The 21505-nt window shown below is 33.7% G+C and overlaps 1 non-coding gene across 1 annotated transcript; it reads right to left on the bottom strand.

Moving 5' to 3' along the window:
* Positions 1 to 10744: 10744 nt before the first annotated feature.
* On the bottom strand, positions 10745 to 10851 carry LOC126685232 (small nucleolar RNA R71). The gene has a single exon (XR_007643343.1). It is a non-coding gene; the product is annotated as a small nucleolar RNA R71 (small nucleolar RNA).
* Positions 10852 to 21505: the final 10654 nt, after the last annotated feature.

Consider the following 21505-nt stretch of genomic DNA (forward strand, 5'->3'; position numbering starts at 1 on the left):
ATTTTTTATTTTGAAATGGTTTGATTTTATATGCAGGTTACTGATTTTGAAAGACTTACTAATCTTTATCTTTTCACTTGTTGACATGTTGTTGATATTATGTTGACTGTAACAGTCACTTAAGGCTAGGTCAACTCCTAGTTTTTCGAAAAAGAAACCTTATAGTAAAACTGAAAAAGATTTGGATGATGTATTTATTAAGGTATTTCATCTTTTCTATTTTGTGAAATGGAATTGTATCGTATCCGAATTTGTCAAAATTTGGTTAAGTATGAGAGATGGAAGACGAAAAACAATTACACAAGTGAAGTTGAAGAAACTGTTCAGCTGTAAAGAATTGAGGAAGCAAAATATTTTGAAATAGATTTTTTTAATTTACAAACTATTGTGTTGGTTGTATGTATATTATTGTTTTATTTTTATGTATAAGGATGATTTTAATTTTTTATTTGAATTATTGTTGTTGTTTTTTCATATTGTTTTGAGTAATTACTCTGATAATTTTGGTTCATTTATTTTGAACTTTTTGTACTTTTATTCTTCTTTAATAAAATTACTATTATCATATTAACAAGTTATCAACATAATGTCAACATGATATCAACAATTAATACTAATTTAGTCAAGATGTTAGTAAAATGAGAATATTGATTGATTTAAGTCAAAAACAATCAACATTTTATCAAAAACATGTCAATAGCTCATTAATACAACAATTTAAGACTAACTTTATTTTTCGATTTAAAAATCAACATGTTATCAACAGTATATCAACATGTCAACATAAAATTAAAAATCAAGAAAAGTTGAAATACATATCAACATAATGTCAACAATAAATCAACAACGACTCAACATAAGGAATAAAAATAAAACATAATTTTTTTGAAAAACTGTGACAATCAACAATATCAACAAGAAATCAACAATATGTCAACATGATAATGCTAACATATAATTATCTAGTCTCGGTTAAATTTTATTTTATTTAGTTTATTTCGCGGACAAAGTTATCTAATTTGCAAAAAAAAAAAAATCCAATGTTAAAATCAAGAAAATACCAACTGATTATCAACACAAAATCAACAACAAATCAACAACTCTGTAACATTATAATAATTCAGCAATCAACCATCATAAAAAAAACGAGCTGCATAATAAATAAACACAGAAATACGACCAAAAACAAAAACAAAATGTAGAAATAACAAAAATTATTCCATATAACCATAAATTTATTTTACATAACATGAAATTAACATTATATTTTTTAAATATTATCTGTATACATATTTAATCGTGAAAAAACAGTAAAAAATTGTAGATTTGAAAATAAAAAAGAAGAAGAAGAATAATAAATAAATAAATTGTAGATCTGAAATCAAGTACATGACGACGATGAGTAGAGGAGATGATGGCGTTGGCAAAAATAACGACGGAGACGATGATGAGAACGATGACGGAGGAGCGGAGGAACAGAGAACGGCGCTGCGATAGACGGCGGAGTAGAAAAATGGAGAATGAAAGAAAAAAACATGAGTGAAGAGAGAGAAAATTGAGTTGAGAGGAAGAGAGAATTGATTGATGAGGAAAGAGAAAATAAATGAAATTATGATTTTTGTGCTATTAGGGTTGAATATAAACAATTCGTATAAAAGTAATAATTCACTCCGCACATGGTAGTTTAGGAAACTCAAACTTACACATGTATAAAAGTAAATAATTTGGCAATATAGGTTGTTTGTGTAAAAAGCCCAAAAATTTATGAAATTGTTAGAAGGGGCCATTTGTACAAAATCCAAATTTGTCAACTAAATTTATTTATAGAGAAAATTACAAGAATGGGCTGAATGTGGGCTTTTTTTACAAAAATGCTAAGGCTTCCATATTCTTTCATCAGTGCTAACTTTTTCTTTACATTTTGGAGCTAATGACGGTAAAATATTACAATCTATACCTAAATGATCCTTGCCTTACACTTGTCATCTTTGATTTAATTTTTCATAAATCTAACACATGTTGCTCTTCTTCTTCTTTTTTACTCTTTCTATTTTTGTATTTCTTCCATTAAGGTTGCCATTTTTTCATACACTGCATAATTAAACAGCTTTTTTTGCCATCACAATCACAGTAAATTTTCCATCTTTAACATAATTAGAGAAAATCAAATCTAAAAAAATTCGAAATTCACCATCACGACAATGAAATAGATAATTTAAGCTTTATATTTATTTCCGGCATTAGTCTAATAAATTTAAAAAGTTAACTAAAACGGTTTTATAACTTGTCAACTGTGTAACTAAATTTAGTTGAGCAGTAATCGTGATTCCATACCATTTTGTAAATTAGCACTAATGATTTGTTTATCATTTAAAACTGAAAAATCCTCGAAATAAGCAGCGAACAATAAAAACCTAACACTGTTGAAACTCAAACCTTATTAGAAAAGACGTTTTTTTCTTAATTTATGCAACTCTCTTTTTGGCATTTGCTTCTTGAATTGGGACTTTATTTCATGCTACAAGCCCTCCCCTTCCAACTTTTTGCATTCTATTTTGTTTTCCAGTTTTCTGGATAATGCATGGTGTATATGTGTTTCAATACATTTTTGTACTCAGGTAATTGTGTTACTGAATTGTCCTTTTATTTTGCCGAGAAACTTGTTTGGTTTGGTCCATCCTTATTGAGGTCAAAGCTTTTAGACTAAACAAATTTGTTCATATAACATCTGTAGTAGTGAACGATTGAGCCATTATTTTCATTTTGCTCTACATTTTGCCTATTTGAAAATTAGATGGTCAATTTTTATTTTTTATATTTTTGTGAATGTTAGTCATTAAACCACTAAACTTTAAAAACACTGAATTTCTATTATAATTATTAGAGTTGTATATTATACGTATAATTTAATAGAATTTAATTTAATTTATTTGTTTTTTTATTAAAATGACAGTGTATTTCTTTAGAAAATATGATAGCAATATGGATGAATGATGTATTATTTACGTAATTAAAATGTATCATATATTTAAATTATTTTTCTATTTTTTTATACATTATGTGATATAGATTAGTATATTATTATTTGGTAATTTCTTTTATGTGTTTTTTTGTTTGAAGTTTATGATTTTAACAATCTCTTTACTGAGAAATTTAGTATACTATTTTATTTTTAAAAAAATATATTTAAGTTGTCTCCAAGATATATACAAAATGCATTCAAGTTGTTTCTAAAATTTATTTTTATATGTAATAAGAGTTTATTATCTTTTTATGTTAATTTTATATATTTTGATTGATGATGTGTCATATGTAACCATCCAATAAAGGAGGTTCGCAATGTAATGCTTTTAGTACTAAATTAACTTGTTATTACGCTCGAGAGAGTGTTAGAAAATGAGACTATCGGTAAAACATTCCTTATTTATTTTAAATAATTCTAAGATTATGTTCAAATGCGTTTTATAAATATATACGAGATATATTTTTTCAATAATTTTATTAATAGTATATGACTGTCTTCGAGATACATCTTCAATACATATCAGATACATATGTTGTACATTAATATACATGTCAGAAACAACTCAAATACATTCATTTTTAAATATATATTAATTTATCAAGCGTATCTGACATGTTTCTTAGATGTAATTATTAGATAAATTTTTAAAAAATAATTTAGACATGATAGATATATTCTTGATATGCGTCTTCTAGTCAATGGTGGTACCTCAATGCCTTCGAGATACATTTTCGGTACATCTCCTATAGATTTTCGATACATCTCGGATACGTCATCAATACATATCAGAAACAACTCAAAGAATATTTAAATATATATTATATAAATATATATGTCTTTTAGATGTATTTTTAGATACATCTTTCATATACAATTAAAACATGATAAGTATATCCTTTATATGTATCCTTTATAAATATTTTATACAATTTACAGAGCATGTGGCATATTTTTATTTTAATATATGTTATAGATACATTTCAACTACCCGTAAGTTATATATTCAATGCGTTAAATATACAACTTAAATACAAATACTTTACTTATACGATACATCTGTTATACATATCAGAAATAGTTTACACGCATAATGAGAAATTGTTGCAAATAATAAACACATATATATTTTAATGTTAATGATGTTGATAATATTGTTATTAGTTCTTTTTTTTTGTATATATCATGTATACTAAAGATATTTATATCGAGTAACATATAAAGATGTTATTGATGCATGAATTTCAATTAAAGTATGTGATACTTGTATCTTTAATTTAAAATATATTATATATATATACCTCAAAGACAATAATATATCAAATAATATCAATAACATTTTGATATTATATATACACCTTATAATTTAATATTATTTTTATGCTTTAATTTATAGTGAATAATAACATTATCAAAATGTTATTAATATTATTTGATGTGTGAATTTTAATTAAAGCACGTGATACATATATCTTTTAATTTAAAATATATTATACGTACACCTTTGAGACACATAAATAATACATATAAATAATATATTTATTTATTTATTTATTTATTTATTTATTTTTGTTTTAGAAATATGAAAAAATAATAATCAGATATGTCCTCGATACATATCCGATACATAACAGATACATAAATGATACATGTTTGAATAGTTTGACGAACTGACGCACGGTTATGACGCGCGTGTCAGACGCATGTCAGACGCGTTTCTGACGCGTTTCTGACGCGTTTTTAACCTTTTTCTACCCATCTCTCCTTGCAACGTGTCATCTTCTTGTGGAGTATGTATTTAATATAATTTTTTAGATTTTGTATGTGCTGATGTAATTATTTTGCTGATTGTGTAATGTTGTTATTTGCTTCCTTTTTTTGTATAGTTTTGTCATTTTCTCTTATATATACATATAATCCAAATGCTAGCTATCCATTTACAATTAAATGATTATCCCAATTAATCCCTAACCTAACTAGGAGTGAAATAAAAACAGAAAAACTGAACCGGGCCGAATCAAAGATACAGATTTGGTTCAATTTCTAAGATGTTTGATTCGGTTTGATTTCTGAAATGGAAAAATCAAAATAATCGAACCTTCCGACATTAATATGCACAACATATTTTGTAACATTTTTAGCAAATAATCAATTTGGCCTAGTGGTGGAGTGTCTGTCGCTCATCCTTAGAGGTACAAATTTCTTGTTTAGTTCTAAAAAACAAAGGGATCCAACTCGTAACCAAAGCTAACCGGGAGAGTAACTACCGCTATGCTACAGCCCATCTTGGTCATGAACTACATTAATAACATATTGGTTATGGAAAAAGCTGAACCAAAATTATCCTCAATTTAGGTTCGGTTTTTCGTTTCCTTAAAAGAAAAAAACTAACAGGTTTGGTGAATACACCTATTTTCCGAACTGATAAAATGTGATAAGAGACTGAAGTGTTCAATGATAATTTCCACAGAAATCTCTTCGGATGACAAACTATCGATTTACTTGCTGAAATCTAAACAAGCATAATCTTTTGCATAGTTGTAAACTTGGAGAATTAAAATGTAACTGGCCGCAAATAGCCTATAAAAATCCGAAGAGATTGTAGTCTAAGTTCAAAAATTTGACTAATTGGAATATTTTGGATGTTTATATGCCAATTTATAAGTTTTACGGAATAAAATTGACCAATACCAAATTCATAGTGTCCGAAAAGTCCCTTTTAATAATTTCAGGCACCAAAACTGACCTTTAGGCATGTTTTTCTTAGCCATCAAGTATTAATACATATTTGCTCTCTTTAGAGTAGTTTACACTAATCCAAACACCTTAATTACTTATCTCAAATGCATTAATTAAAATTAGAAAATGACGTAAAAATAATTTGGCAAAATCATAACCCTACTTAACTCTAAATCTAATCAACCCCCTATAAATAGCACTGTTAGTCAGCTTAGCTAAAGGTCAGACCAGAAACACAAAGACACTAGCTAAAATTCGACCCCCCCTAAAAACCCTAGGTTTGGCCGAATCTCACACACATACACACACTAAATCGCACTCAATTCTAGCCCCCAAAAACACTAAACACGCCTTAATTGTTTAAGAACGCATCCCTACAAAGTTTCGAAGATGGATTTCGCATCCACTTCGCCAATAAACGAGCTAAGAACTCAGACCGGTAGTTCTGGAACTGGAGTTATTTAACTGCTCACAGACTTGTCTAGCTAGTTGAGTAGGCGTAAGCGGGCTTTCTGGCACTTTGGTAGGGCTTCCTAGTCTGGTGAGTTTTCCGGCTTGTCTTTGCCAGAGAGCAGTCGGACGAGTTTCTTTAATGTCTGCATTCACAAGGGGTTAGTACTTGATTTCTATGATGCACGAGATGCATATGCATGAAATGCAGGGTTAGTTCGAACACTTAGCACATAGCAAGTAGCAGGTAGCAATTAGAAAAGTTGATATCACGAACTCAAATTGTTCCTTCCAACCTTATTTCTCCCACACACGTGTTGCAGGCGATGTTTATCTCTAGGAGTTCTAGTTCGGACTTTCACATTCTAGATACTATAGTCGGCGTTCACCTTCAAGCTCTCTTTTAACAGTTTCAAAGCAGATAGACAACATTTTTTCAATGTAACGATTACTTATCCCTTTTTGGAAGGAGTGTAAATATGTAAATATGGATCTGGCGATCCGTTTTGAACTCTAGAGAATAATTTAGCCTGGCGGCTGACTCTAGTGAAAGGAGTTTCCGCTAGACTGGTTATTGGAGTTTAGATCAAGTAAAGGAGTTTTGCTTGATCGAATTTGTTCTTTTAGGTCTAGCCTAACAAGATATTTTAAAAATTTGGTTTTGAAAACTGAAAAACGTTGTTCGGCCTGACCTAAGACTGAGATTGAAATAATAGTTTTTTGAAAACTTGGATTTAAAATCATTACATTGACAACATGCCTCAAATACAATCATTATAGTGGGTATGTTCCTAAAAAGCAGTGTCTAACCTTGAATGCATATGGGCTGAGTCATGGGTTTAGATAGTGACCGACTAAGGCTCCCACAGACTGATATACCTTTGATAGGTTTCCTCAATCACGAGTGAAAACAACCGAGGTACTCGGCTGTGAGTGATACTACTCCGCATAAGACGTCCTGGACGTTGGAGTGCAACGTCAGAGCGTGAGAGCAGCTATGAGCATCGGGACTGGATAGAGAGTACTATAAAATATGTGAGAAGAGAAAGTTCTAATGCAATCCAGCAGGTGCGAATGCGTATAGTAAATAAAACTGGTGATTGATAAGGCGCAAGCCGTGCGGCTTAGGTCCATCCCAACTATTTTAAAAAAAATTATGAAAACGTTTTTATGTTTTATATTTTAAAACAGTTGATTTTAATCCTAGTGGAGTCGCCACTGTGAGTGGAGCGGGGTCCGGGGGCCGCTCGCCCAGGATTATGGCTGACTTCTTGATCTGGAAAGGGTTTGAAAATGGAGCCGCCACGTAATTCAATTAGAAAATGCCTTTTATATCAACTAGATAACCTGACTCGCTTATGGGTAAGATTATTGTGCATTGGAACAAAAGAGCGAATTTGTGGACCTCCTTATGACTCGTTTGCTTGTTTTATCGGTTACTAGTTTTATTTACCAAATATATTCGTTTTATTCTCATTTTAACATACAATTAGCAGTCCATATTATAAAGTACTGGAAATGTAAACAAGTCTGAAAGTGTATAAACGCGTAGACTCACATAAGACTCGATCTAGACTAGTCATGCAAAGCAAGTAGCAGGTACTCCTAAGCATACATCTAAGCCTGGCGGTTTCTAGCAAATAGCAAAAGTCTAGCTGGTCTGTATTGATTACATGCACAAAATCTAAACCGGAAATCTAAGTTTGATTGAATTTATTAGGTGATCTTGAATGTCATATACAACTATTTACTACATTTTTCATAGCAGTCTTAAGATGTCTAGGTGATTGGCTAAAATTGATTTGATTTAGCTAATTTAACATGGTCAGTCCTTTAGCCCGTTAATGCTGGATTTGACATGATTTCGGAAAGCGATAAACATTTTAAACATGCTCACGGGCAATTGGTATGCATACAAGGTGAGACTTTTAAACCTCGTTTACGTTTTGAGTATTTTGCACTCGTGCAGGTTTGACCGTCGGTGTGGTCAGAAATGATTCTCAGTCAAAACACGGAAGTTGTCCGTGTTGTCGGTACGGTTTTATTGGTTTAAACTAGGGTCGATTACAGATTTGGATGGTCCCTGAACTCGGCCTCAATGTGGCTAGGTTCGCCGGTTATGGGCTCATGGTCCCGGTTTATACTTTATGTTACATCAGTGGACTTCAAGGTCTAGATTACATCAATTCTAGCCCGTTACAGTGCATAAAATTAAAGTACATGAAATTCCCTTTGTCTGGGTTTAATCTGGGCCTAATTTTGAGCCCAAACGAGCCCGGAAGTCTAAATTGAAGTTTTGGATCGAAGTTTGGAATTTTGGTAAAAAGTTAGGGGGAGAGGAGGAAGAACATGCGGTGCCGCAACCTTTAGTGCCAGCGCATGCACCATATATGATAGGAGTAGAATTACTCCTATAATACCGTTGTTTTACGTGTTATTTACGTGTGTTTAGAGATCATTTTTATGCATATTGGGTCTCATTTCTTATTTGAGCGTTTCAGGTACTACCGCGTAGATTTCACGGAGTTTCGGACTAAATTAGAGCAATATGGTGAAGTTTAGGCAAGACTGGAGTCGGATAGGTTTTTCGAGTGATTTCAGAGCTGTTTGAGAGAATTGGCCTAAGGGAAAATGGAAGGCGCGATGGAAGCATAGTGCCTCGCATCGCGCCTCAGTAGAAGATCAGAATTTTGTTGCAAGGCGCGATGGGTCCAACGCGCCTCCCATCGCGCCTAGCTGCTGAATTGTTTGGAATTACTTTTTTGACCCCGATCTTTCATTCCGATGCTAAAATTATGAAGGGGCAACTTCGGGACTTCACCAAATACGGATCTAAGACTGACAGCGGGTATATATAGTAGTTTTTTACAACCAAATTAGGGTTCTCTTAGTTAGTTTACCATTGTATTAGACTAAAAACACTAGATTAGCTTTATTTTCAGTATTAGCTCATCGTTCTTCGATTTGATTACTCTTTGAGCTGGATTTTATTATTCGATATTATATTGGGATTTTTATGCAAATAAGGTACGATAATTCAGAGAGATCTTTTTCATTGTTTATCTTATCAATTATGAATTCCATATATTATGTTGTTGGTTTATCTTTGATCATGAGTAACTAAACCCATCGTGGGGATTATTAATGGGATTTATGTCTGTTTAAATAAATTGGATTTATGGGTTGTTGTTATTACTATGTTTTAATTATTGTTCTTAACGCTTGAATTTATTTAGCTAATTTATTCATTGTCCTGTGTTCTGGTTTTAGCTTGAGAGAGTAAAACTGAAATAGACCAATATAATTAAGAACGTAGGAGTTAATTGCACGAGAGTGAATTGACAAATACATGTTCTTAGGGTTTGCTTCACAAACATCAATCAATTAATTATTTAGGTTAATTATAACACGAGAGTGAGTAGTTACCTATTGATTATTTAATTGACTGTTTTTGCGTGCAATTGCTCGAGAGAGAATTTTTAGGTGCTTACGATTAGCCTGAACCTTAGTAAAACAGCCAAATCCATATTCCAATCTGATTGAACAGCATAATGAAAGTTAAAAATCCCTGCTTTACCTATTATTGTTTAACATCAATTTAATTTCAGCTTTAGTTTATTAATTTACACTAGTTTAATTTTGTCTTTAATTTATACAACAAAACAAAAATATCTTTTCAACTATCCAAATCGAGTCTCCTAACTGGTTGTATTTAGAAGCTTTCTCTGTGGGTACGATATCTGGACTTCGCAGTCTATATTACAAGTTGGCATACGTACGCTTGCGTATTTTTACCAACAAGTTTTTGGCGCCGTTGCCGGGGAAAGCATATCTTTAACATCTAAGTTAGGATAGCTTGACTTGTTTTAGTTGTTATTTTTTTCTTCTTGTTTTACGCGTGGTATTTTGTTGTTTGTGTTGTTTTAGGTACCCTTCTCATAGTGTATGCATAATACACGACGTAAAGGACTACCACTAGAACCTTTTCAACAAGATCTCACTACCTTTGAGCGAAGTGTCCGAAAATCAGCTCAAAGGAATTAGAATATGGCAGACGAAGATGGTATCCCACCTGGTTTCAATCCTGTGGTGGATAATAGAGTTCCCCCACAAAATCAGCAAAATCCGCAGGATGTGCAGGGAGAGAATAATGGCGGACAGAGAGTACGAATATTGATGGAGTTCTTTCAGCCAACTGTGGGCAACACTACTCATGGTTATTTTGCACATCCTGTACTAGCAAACCACTATGAGATCAAGACAAGTGTCATTCAGCTGATAGAAGCGCGCTGTCAATTTTATGGGCTACCTAGTGAAGATCTGAATCAGCACATCGCCGATTTTTTGGAGGTGTGTAGTACGTTCAAGCTCAGCAACATGACAGACGATGAAGTTTGGCTGCTCTTATTCCCATTTTCTCTGAGGGATAGAGCGAAGCAGTGGATCCATGCATTGCCTAGAGCGGGGATAAACAATTGGCCAGATTTGGCAAAAGCTTTCATGAGCAAGTACTTCTCCATGGCAAAGACTGCAAAGCTGACTAGGGATATTATGCTCTATCAGCAAAACGATGGAGAATTGATACATGAAGCGTGGGAGCGATACAAGGAGATGTAGAGGAAAGTTCCTCATCATCACATCAATAGAGAGAATCTGATCCAGAATTTCTACAATGGGTCAACTGAGTTGGGGAGAAGCGCTATAGATGTAGCTGCAGGAGGGTCACTAATGAGGAAGACGACCGATGAAGCATTTGCCCTATTAGATGAGATGGCCATAAATGGATGTACTTGGCCAAACGAGAGGGCAAAAGTACCTGCGCAGAGAGGAGTAATGGCAGTCAGTGTTGATCCAGATGTGGAGAGTCTGAAAGCGAAGAATGCCTCACTGCAAGCTCAGGTTGATATTCTTATGAGGCAAGCTGCATGGATGACTATGGGAAATGTTGCTGCAGTTCAGAGTAGCTGTGAAGTATGTGGAGATCCTACCCACGTGGCAAATGACTGCTATGTGATGGGACAGGCTTTCAATGAGCAGGTCAATTTTGTGGGAGGACAGAGACAGGGCAATGATCCGTATGCTGCTACTTACAATCCAGGATGGAGGAATCACCCGAATTTCTCATGGAAGGATACTGGGGGTAATGCCAACAATCAGGCGGGTCCAAATTTTCAAGGAGTACAAGGGCCACAACAGAATCAGGGCAACTTCCAGAATCATGGAAACTTCCAACATCAGAACAATAGGCCTCAGCATCCACCTGGCTTTCAGCAGAGAGAGCAAGGAGAGTCTCTTTATAGTAAGGTGGACAAGATGATGGAGTTAATGTTGAAGAATGAAGCAGAGACACAGAAAACATTGAGGAATCATGCTGCCACTATCCACAATCTTGAGTTGCAGAATCAACAGATGGCCCAAGCACTTCAGAATCGAAATCAAGGGGGTTTACCATCCACTACTGAGGCAAATCCGAGAGAGCAAGTCAAGGCGATAACACTGAGAAGTTCAAAAGTGTTGCCTGAACCTCATGTAGAGAAGGTTGTAGTAGAGGCAGAGAAGGAGCAGTGTGAGGGTGGTGCTACTGAGTCACAAGTTTCAAAACCATATACTCCACCTCCACCATATGTTCCTAAGGTTCCTTTTCCACACAGACGGAAGAAGCCACAAGACACTTGGAAGTTTCACAAGTTCTTAGAAACTTTCAAGAAGCTGCAAATCAATATCAGCCTGGCGGATGCACTCAGAGAGATGTCGCATTATGCCAAATTCTTGAAAGACATTCTGATGAAAAAGCGGAGCTGGGATGAGAGTACGGTTCCATTTACAGAGAATTGCAGTTCAATCAGTTTGAGCAAGCTGCCTACAAAGCTTGAAGACCCAGGGAGTTTTTCTGTTCCCTGTACTATTGGTGATTTAGAAACTGCTAATTGTCTTTGTGATTTGTGTGCCAGCATAAATTTGATGCCCCTTTCTTTGTTTAGACAGCTGTTTAGTGATCAACAGGTTAAGACCACTCCCATGATGTTGCAGCTTGCTGACAACTCTATCAAAAAGCCATATGGAATTGTGGAGGATGTTCTAGTTAAGATCGACAAATTCATATTTCCTGTGGATTTTGTCGTTCTTGACTATGAGATCGATATGGAGTGCCCTCTAATTCTCGGACGACCGTTCATGAACACCAGCAGAGCTCTCATTGATGTGAATGCAGGCAAGTTGACTCTGCGATTAGAGGATGAAAGTGTAGAGTTTGAGATGACCAAAAGGGTGCGAAGCGTGAGTAGTGAGGAAAAGTGCATGAGAATTGACTGTGTGGAGGAGAGTGAACATGATAGCATGAGGGATGCGTTGTACTTGGATTTTCCTACGACATCTCAAGAATTCAACCCATCAAGGAAAGAAAAACCACTGCATAAGACTTTGTGTGGTGTGCCTGCACAGTCAGTAAAAAAGAGAGCACCTTCGAAACTTCCACTCTCAGCCAAACCGCGAAAGGGTAAACCCAAACAATGGGCAGGGTGGAGGTTGAAATTTTGCTCTAAGGCGAGTAGCATCGATCCAGTGCAACCCAGAAACACCAATGTAAGTAAGCTTGTCATCCCGAATACTTCTCAAGTGCGTTCATGTGCAGGCAAGTTCATATCACAGTGGAATGGACCATTCAAACTCCGGCGTGACATTGGACCTGACTTGGTAGAATTGGAGGGCGCAAATGGAGAAGTCTTCAAAGTCCTTGCACACTGGTGCAAACCATATTCGGAGTTGTCAACTGACAACGGAGGGGAGTATGACACTCCCGATACTCCGAACTGAGTCAGGTGTTATACGGTCAACGCTAGTGACCTTAACAAGCGATTTTTGGAAGCAATTCTAAAAATCTATCTTTATTTTTGCTTTCTAGTTTATTTTGTTGATTCTTCTTAAAGTTTTGGTTTTATATTAGTTTTATTAGTTTTGCATCGTTTTATTTTCATTTTAGTTAGTTCAGATTGATTCCAGGGTGTTCGTGGTTTGTGATGTGCAGGTTCGAGTCTTTCGCGTTCAAAAACGCATTTTTCGGCAGTTGTAGCAGCAGGGCGCGTTGGAAGGCGCGATGGAAGCAACACGCCCGTAAAAAAAAGGAGGAGCAGGGCGCGATGCCTTCAACGCGCCTCGCAACGCGCAAGTCATCGCGCCTCACCGCCAAGATGTGAAACAAGGAGAAGCGAGGCGCGATGGGTTCAACGCGCCTCGCGTCGCTCCTTCCATCGCGCCTCTTTGAAAAAAAAATGACACATCCGGAGGGTGATTATCCATCACCAGTCCATGAGCCATCGCCACCTCCGGAGGACATCTAGAGTTTTTCTCTTTTTCACTCTTTTTCACTTTTTGAGCTTTATTTTATTTTTATCTTTATTTTGGTGCATTGGGGACAATGCATGATTTAGTGTGAGGGTGGGAGAAAACATTCTGTTTTTCTGTTGTGTCTTGTGTTGTGTCGTATTAATTTTTTTTTTTGTCATGTCTTTACTTTATGTCTTTACTTTATGTTTATGTCTGTAGTAGTCTATGGTTGTGAACCTTATTATCTACTCATGTTTGATGTTTGTTTAATCCTAAATAGCCTAAGGATAATTGTTATGTCATGATTTCAGAATTATTAGCATTTTTCTTTCCCCTACGTGATGAATAAGTTAGATGTGCTTTTAATTGTTGACAACAATTGGAGAATATAGTTAAGTGTTTCTTACTTGATTTTGACGACATGGGTCATTGCGACTAGGGTGAAAATTCGAGTTTAATGAAATGCTTGTAATTTGATAATTGTTGTGGAATCTGGCATGTGAATTAGGATTGAGTAACGGTGCAAATTGTTGAAAACTTGAGTAAATAATGGCAATATTTGATAAAGTGAATTACATGGTGAACACACGACTAATTTTGTGAGATTTTGAGCCTATGGAAGCATATATTTTTTGTGCTTATTTTTCTTGTTGTGTGGTTTGAAGCATGTCTATATTCTCTAGAACTTGCCTGTTTTCCGTTGTCATATTGCAAAGTTAAGTTAAAAAACATGAAGATGATAAATGGCATTTAGGATTCACCTTTTCTTTAGACCACTTAAACAGCCTACCTTTTTACCTTTAGTTTACCCAAGTTGAGCCTTAGCCTTATTTTTGTTTATTTACACACTTTACACACATTTTACCTTTTCTCATCTTCCCACTTTCTACCTTGATTGATTTGGCAAATTGATTGACATTGCAGGAAACTAGTGTGAGGATGTAGTAACATCCTAGCTCGTGATTATTTGTTTGACGATCTCTTGGTTTTTGTGATTATTAATACCTCTTGGAGTTCAGAAAAAAAAATACAGGAAGCAAAAGCTTAGAAAAAAATGTATAAAAAGAAAAAAAATCAGAATATTGAGCTTAAAAGAAAAAAAAATGTTAAAAAAAATTGAGAACTCGAGGAAATAAAGAAAAAGAGAATGAGAGATTGTATTTTTCGAGAGCTAATGTGATTAATTTTCTGGTTTCTTTTGATCTATGTTGGTTTGTCAAGTCATGTTTACCCTTTCTTTTACCTTGTCCTACCTTATCCTAAACCCCATTACAACCCGAACAAAGTCCATTTTGATTTGTGTTATTGACTCGACTGAGTAGTGGAATGATGGATTGCAGGCAAGCTTATGGTAGGATTATAATGTTTTAATTTTGAGTGCTGAATTTTGAACCCTTAAACACATGAGTGTTAGAGTGTACCTTGTGAGTTATTTTGCCATGTGATTTCACGATTCAAGCATTGTTGTTTTTGCTCATAGGACTAAAACTTTTGTTACCTTTGTTTTTGGTGAGTTTGCATGCTTTGATTTAACAATACGTATTAGGTTCGAGTATGAGTGAATTTGTTTGAGTATTCTTGGTGGCATTGATTCATGTCGTGATTTTAAGTAAGTTGACTTGGTTTATATTCTCTTTGTGTTGTCGGTTTTAAAAGCACGATTTAATTGATTCATCACTTTAGAGGTTTGAAAATTTTTAACTTTTTGTTGATTATTGACATCCGATTTGATTTGGGCTATAGCACGATTCTTTCTTGCTTGAGGACAAGCAAAGATTAAGTGTGAGGATGTTCGATAGGAGTAGAATTTTACTCCTATAATACCGTTGTTTTACGTGTGTTTAGAGATCATTTTTATGCATATTGGGTCTCATTTCTTATTTGAGCGTTTCAGGTACTACCGCGTAGATTTCACGGAGTTTCGGACTAAATTAGAGCAATATGGTGAAGTTTAGGCAAGACTGGAGTCGGATAGGTTTTTCGAGTGATTTCGGAGCTGTTTGAGAGAATTGGCCTAAGGGAAAATGGAAGGCGCGATGGAAGCATAGTGCCTCGCATCGCGCCTTAGTTAATTTTGCTCCTACAGGTGCTAGGGAAGATGGCAGGCGCGATGGAAGCATAGTGCCTCGCATCGCGCCTCAGTAGAAGATCAGAATTTTGTTGCAAGGCGCGATGGGTCCAACGCGCCTCCCATCGTGCCTAGCTGTTGAATTGTTTGGAGTTACGTTTTTGACCCCAATCTTTCATTCCGATGCTAAAATTATGAAGGGGCAACTTCGGGACTTCACCAAATACGAATCTAAGACTGACAGCGGGTATATATAATAGTTTTTTACAACCAAATTAGGGTTCGGTTAGTTAGTTTACCATTGTATTAGACTAAAAACACTAGATTAGCTTTATTTTCAGTATTAGCTCATCGTTCTTCGATTTGATTACTCTTTGAGCTGGATTTTATTCTTCGATATTATATTGGGATTTTTATGCAAATAAGGTACGATAATTCAGAGAGATCTTTTTCATTGTTTATCTTATCAATTATGAATTCCATATATTATGTTGTTGGTTTATCTTTGATCATGAGTAACTAAACCCATCATGGGGATTATTAATGTGATTTATGTCTGTTTAAATAAATTGGATTTATGGGTTGTTGTTATTACTATGTTTTAATTATTGTTCTTAACGCTTGAATTTATTTAGCTAATTTATTCATTGTCCTGTGTTCTGGTTTTAGCTTGAGAGAGTAAAACTGAAATAGACCAATATAATTAAGAACGTAGGAGTTAATTGCACGAGAGTGAATTGACAAATACGTGTTCTTAGGGTTTGCTTCACAAACATCAATCAATTAATTATTTAGGTTAATTATAACACGAGAGTGAGTAGTTACCTATTGATTGTTTAATTGACTGTTTTTGCCTGCAATTGCTCGAGAGAGAATTTTTAGGTGCTTACGATTAGCCTGAACCTTAGTAAAACAACCAAATCCATATTCCAATCTGATTGAACAGCATAATGAAAGTTAAAAATCCCTGCTTTACCTATTATTGTTTAACATCAATTTAATTTCAGCTTTAGTTTATTAATTTACACTAGTTTAATTTTGTCTTTAATTTATACAACAAAACAAAAATATCTTTTCAACTATCCAAATCGAGTCTCCTAACTGGTTGTATTTAGAAGCTTTCTCTGTGGGTACGATATCTGGACTTCGCAGTCTATATTACAAGTTGGCATACGTACGCTTGCGTATTTTTACCAACAATATACTGCCGGCGCCGGCAGTTTATCGTGGCGGCGACAGCATCTGGGGCAGCATGGACAACAGTTCGTAGTTTCAACTCGGTTTTTCATGCAAACACACTAAAAACACATCAAAAAACACACAGAATGCAATAAATACATACTGGGATTAATTTAAATTGTCTAACATCGAATTTAAACACAAAACAGCTGATTTCGTGGTATATTTAGCCAATACAATTTGAGATAAACAAGCTTAAAAACACCCTAACATGCATTCTAAGCTCTCTAATTGAAATAAGTCCGGATTATTAACATACGAAACACCTAAAAAGAGCCTCATAACATGCTTTTTCAATTTATATAGCAATTTGTTTTTATCAAGAACACTTAATTTGGCAATTATGGAAAAAACAATGAAAATAACCTAACATGCATCCTATTTGACAAAATTCAGCAATTTACAAATAAAACCTTGCATAAAGTTATAGCGACATAATAGAGGGTCCTCAGAAGTACCGTTCTGAATCCTTGACTCGTTTGCTGGCGAAGAGGATGCAAAATCCGACTTCGAATCTATGTAAGGTTGTGTTCTTAGAGAATTAGAGCGTTATTTAGGTGTATTAGGGACCGAAATTGAATGTTATTGTGTGTGTTGTATAAAATTCGGCAGGGCTAGGGTTTCATTAGGGGGGGTCGAATTTCAGCTCCAGAATTTTTTGTATTTCTGGTCCGATCTCTGGCTAAGTTGTCCTAAGGTTGTTTATATAGAGGTGATTATGGTTTAGGGTTTACTTAAAGTTGTCTAGGGTAATGAAAATGTTAAATGATAAGTCATAAGGTATTATAATTAGCTAAAAACTCTAAATTTTTAATTAAATTTGTATCTCAGCTTGATGGCTAAGCAGAACAACATTAAAAGCTTATTTCGGCTCGGTTTTGATATGGTCAATTTTAGTCTCTCAAACTTGTAAATTGGCTCATAAACTTCTAAGATATTGCAATTAGTTCAATTTCTGAACTTAAACTACAATATATTAGGATTTTTATAGGCTATTTGCAACTAATTACGTTTTAATCCTCTAAATTCGCAGCTATTCACTGATTATGTCCGCTTAGATTCCAGCAAGTAAATTGATAGCTCGTCACCTACACAGATTTCTCTGGAAATCATCATTGGACTCTTCAGTGTCTTATCACTTTTTATCTGTCCGGAAATTAGGTGTCTACAACATCATTCGAGTTTAGATTACGTCATTCAAAACTTGTTTACCTCATCCGAAATCAAACCAATTAAAACATCAATATCATAATAATACCCGATAATAAATTTTAAAGTTCGAGCGTCGGTAAAAATCTCTCAAACAGATATACAAATACAATTGAATTTTATTTAACAAGTATTTTTTAAATACTGTATAATTTCTTTTAACAACTAGAAATGGACCAAAAGTGGTAATTTATTAAGAGAATTGAATTCAATGAAAACGATACTTGCCACAAATTTTCAATGCTTGAAACCTAAATAATGAAATCGCAGCAAAACCACTTAATAATATTAAGATGACCAATTCAATAAAGCTTATTAGTCATTATGACTGGTGATGGCCACAAACGCGACCAGCTGACTAGTGACTACATATGCAATATGTTGAAACTTGTCACTCATTTTAACTGAATTATTCTTTTTTTCTTTTGAACTTAAAACTATGTGATAAATAGAATTATTATTTAGAATCGGCCGAAAATCAATCCAATTATTATTTATTAAATATCCCAATCGAACTAAATAGAAGTATAACTCAAACTAAAACAAAATTAAACTGATGTTTTCTGTTGATTCGGTTAAATAAGTTTCGAATTTTATCTTTTGTTTTTAAATAACTTTTTCTATTTTATATTAATTTAACTCTTAAACAATCAAAATCTAAAAAATAAAATATAAATAGAATCATATTTTTCGGTCAAGTATAATTTATTAGCTATGTGTTGGCTATTATCAATGGTGTTTAATAAGAAAAATATAAATATGGTCGAATAGATTATATGAAAGACATTCATTCATATCTCATAAATTTATAATTCTATATCTATAATCAAAAAATCAAATATTGCATGTGCTATACTAAAAAATCAATAAAATATACATGCATGTATTTATAATAAAATTTCAATTCTTTTTAGTTATTTTTTTACTCTATTTTTTTTAATTTTATTTTATTTTTATTTTTAAATTGTCCAAACCGAACAAAAAATAAAAAAACATAAATTTTATAACCGGGCTAACTATATATATATTTTCTCAATGGTCTAACTATTTTTATAATTTCAATTTGATTTTGTATTCCAATTTGATTTTTGCATACCCTACAGAGAGCTAGATAGAAACTTTTCTTAGAAAAATCCTTCATATCTGTGTGAAGTTTCCAAGTAAAATTCCAAAATCAATAGAAAAAGAGGTCAAGCAAATATACCAAACGACCTGTCAATTTCTACAATGCATATTTTTTAGTCTGCTTTTTGCTAGACTTTATAACAAACCGTGTGGGTTCCATACTACTTATTGATAAATAACATCATATTTCTCCAGTTCTCTTCAAAACAAATTTTCCACCATATAGTTTGATGGCCCCAAACGACCAAGTCTTCTCTTAATTTAATTGTTCTTATTGTGAATTATAAGTTTAAGTGATATTAAACTTTTATCCTATATTTCAATTTGGTACTAACACTTTATTTTGTATCAAAATGACTTCAAGAATATATTTTTTATTTCATATGATTTTATTTTATAACTTATAATTTTATTTCAAAGGCCTAATGCCTTAAAAACCCCCGACCTTTTAACTCCTTTTCAATCCTATCATGACGTTGAAAATTTGTCAATTTTACCCTATTTTGTATTTTGATGTTTCAATTGTACCTTGAAATATTAAATTAACGTCTTTTTCATTTGGAAAAAATTTAAAAACATTTCTCCACGTCTTGCATATATTAATTGTATGTTTTTAAAATTTATTTAAATTTAGTTAAATTAATTAAAAATTTAAAGTAGTGTTAATTTGATTATGGTTTTTAGTTAGTTTTTAAAAATAAAGGACTTGTTTGTACTTTTTTGAATTAAAAAGAATTTAATTTCATCTTTAGACTTAGTTAATTGAATGATTTCATCATTTAAATAAAAGCATTAACAAAAATATAAAAATTGGGGTACAATCGAAAACGGAAAATTCAAAAGTGGATAAAATTGACAACTTTTCAACGTCGGGGTGGAATTTGAAAAAAAAGTTTGAAGGTGATGGTTTTTTTAGTGATTAGGCCTATTTCAAATGATGATATTTTATGACTTATATATTCTGATGAATACTATGTATATTAATCGTCACAAGAAGTGGTAAAATCAAAACTCAATAGTTATCTCATAAGAAATGACACACTCAAGGTGACACACTGCTAGTGTGGGCATAGTCTAGATGGTTAACGTGTCTCCAAGTGCATCAAAAAGTCAGGGATTCAAATCATGCCTCTGTAACCAACAACTAACAATCCGAGACTCTAAAAATCATACTCTATCTTTGGCAAACAAAAATGGCACACTAAAAGTTACGATTATGAGAACTGACCAAAAATCAAGGTTCCACAAATAGGCTACAAAAAAGATTTCAGTAGAAATCTAAATTCGAGTATGATAATCCCAATTACAAATTTTAAAAAGAAAAATTCCCTTAAAAAACAGTTAAAAATGACATCGTCCTGTTTGAAGTTTTATTCTGAAAAACTCTGTCATTTCTGTATTTCGATATCCCAAACCAAAAGATATCACAATGTTTGCCATAACTTCAAGGACCTCTAGGATAATGCACTGCCATTGAACATAAATTCCACAAAATAGCACGGAAAACTCCAAACTATGTCCAACCTCTGCAGAACATCACACCAAATACTCCTTGCAAATTCATAATGAATGAATATATATGCCTCAATTTCCACAGCACCACAAAAAAAGCATAGAGAATTATTCGCAGTAATAATAGAGCGTTTCACCAGGAAGTCAAACGAGGGAACCCAACTGTGCAATGATAGCCAAATGAAAAACTTAACGGGAGGAGGAGCTAACAATTTTCAGATTTTTAAAAATGGAATTGTAGATTTAAATCTCCCTCTCTGCTCAACATCATCCACCGTGGCCGCCCCTCTCACTTCATGTGCCATCATCTGACCGGTTCCACTTCTGCCATTACCTGCCTGAACGTGATCTTCCATATAAACATCTCCATTTCCAACAGTTCGAGTTGTTGGTCGAGTCTTGTTATCATCTGGTCGAGATGATGTTTCAATCCCGTCTTCACCCAATGATGCTGGTACTGAAACAACCGACCTGTTGGTCTCAACACCCGCCACACAACCAGATATTCCAGTTAATAATTTGCAAAAAGAGGCCGACGTATAGACCCGATCACTAGAGTTCTAAAACACCTCATCCAAGCTAGCCAATCAAGGAGATAACATACTAAAAACTGATTGTAAATCATTAAATAATAATAATTCAGCTCTTCTCAAACAACGCCTCCATTGCCAACTCTCCACTCCAAATAACATTAATGTTAACTAAATATCCCACGCTTCTTTATCTTGGCAACAAGATTTTATTTATTTATTTATATATATATACAGTAATTAGTTGAAACAAATTCATAGAATAGGCTACCATTTCGCTCGTTATAT

This window comes from Mercurialis annua, linkage group LG5, assembly GCF_937616625.2.
Source record: "Mercurialis annua linkage group LG5, ddMerAnnu1.2, whole genome shotgun sequence".
Lineage (NCBI taxonomy): Eukaryota > Viridiplantae > Streptophyta > Magnoliopsida > Malpighiales > Euphorbiaceae > Mercurialis > Mercurialis annua.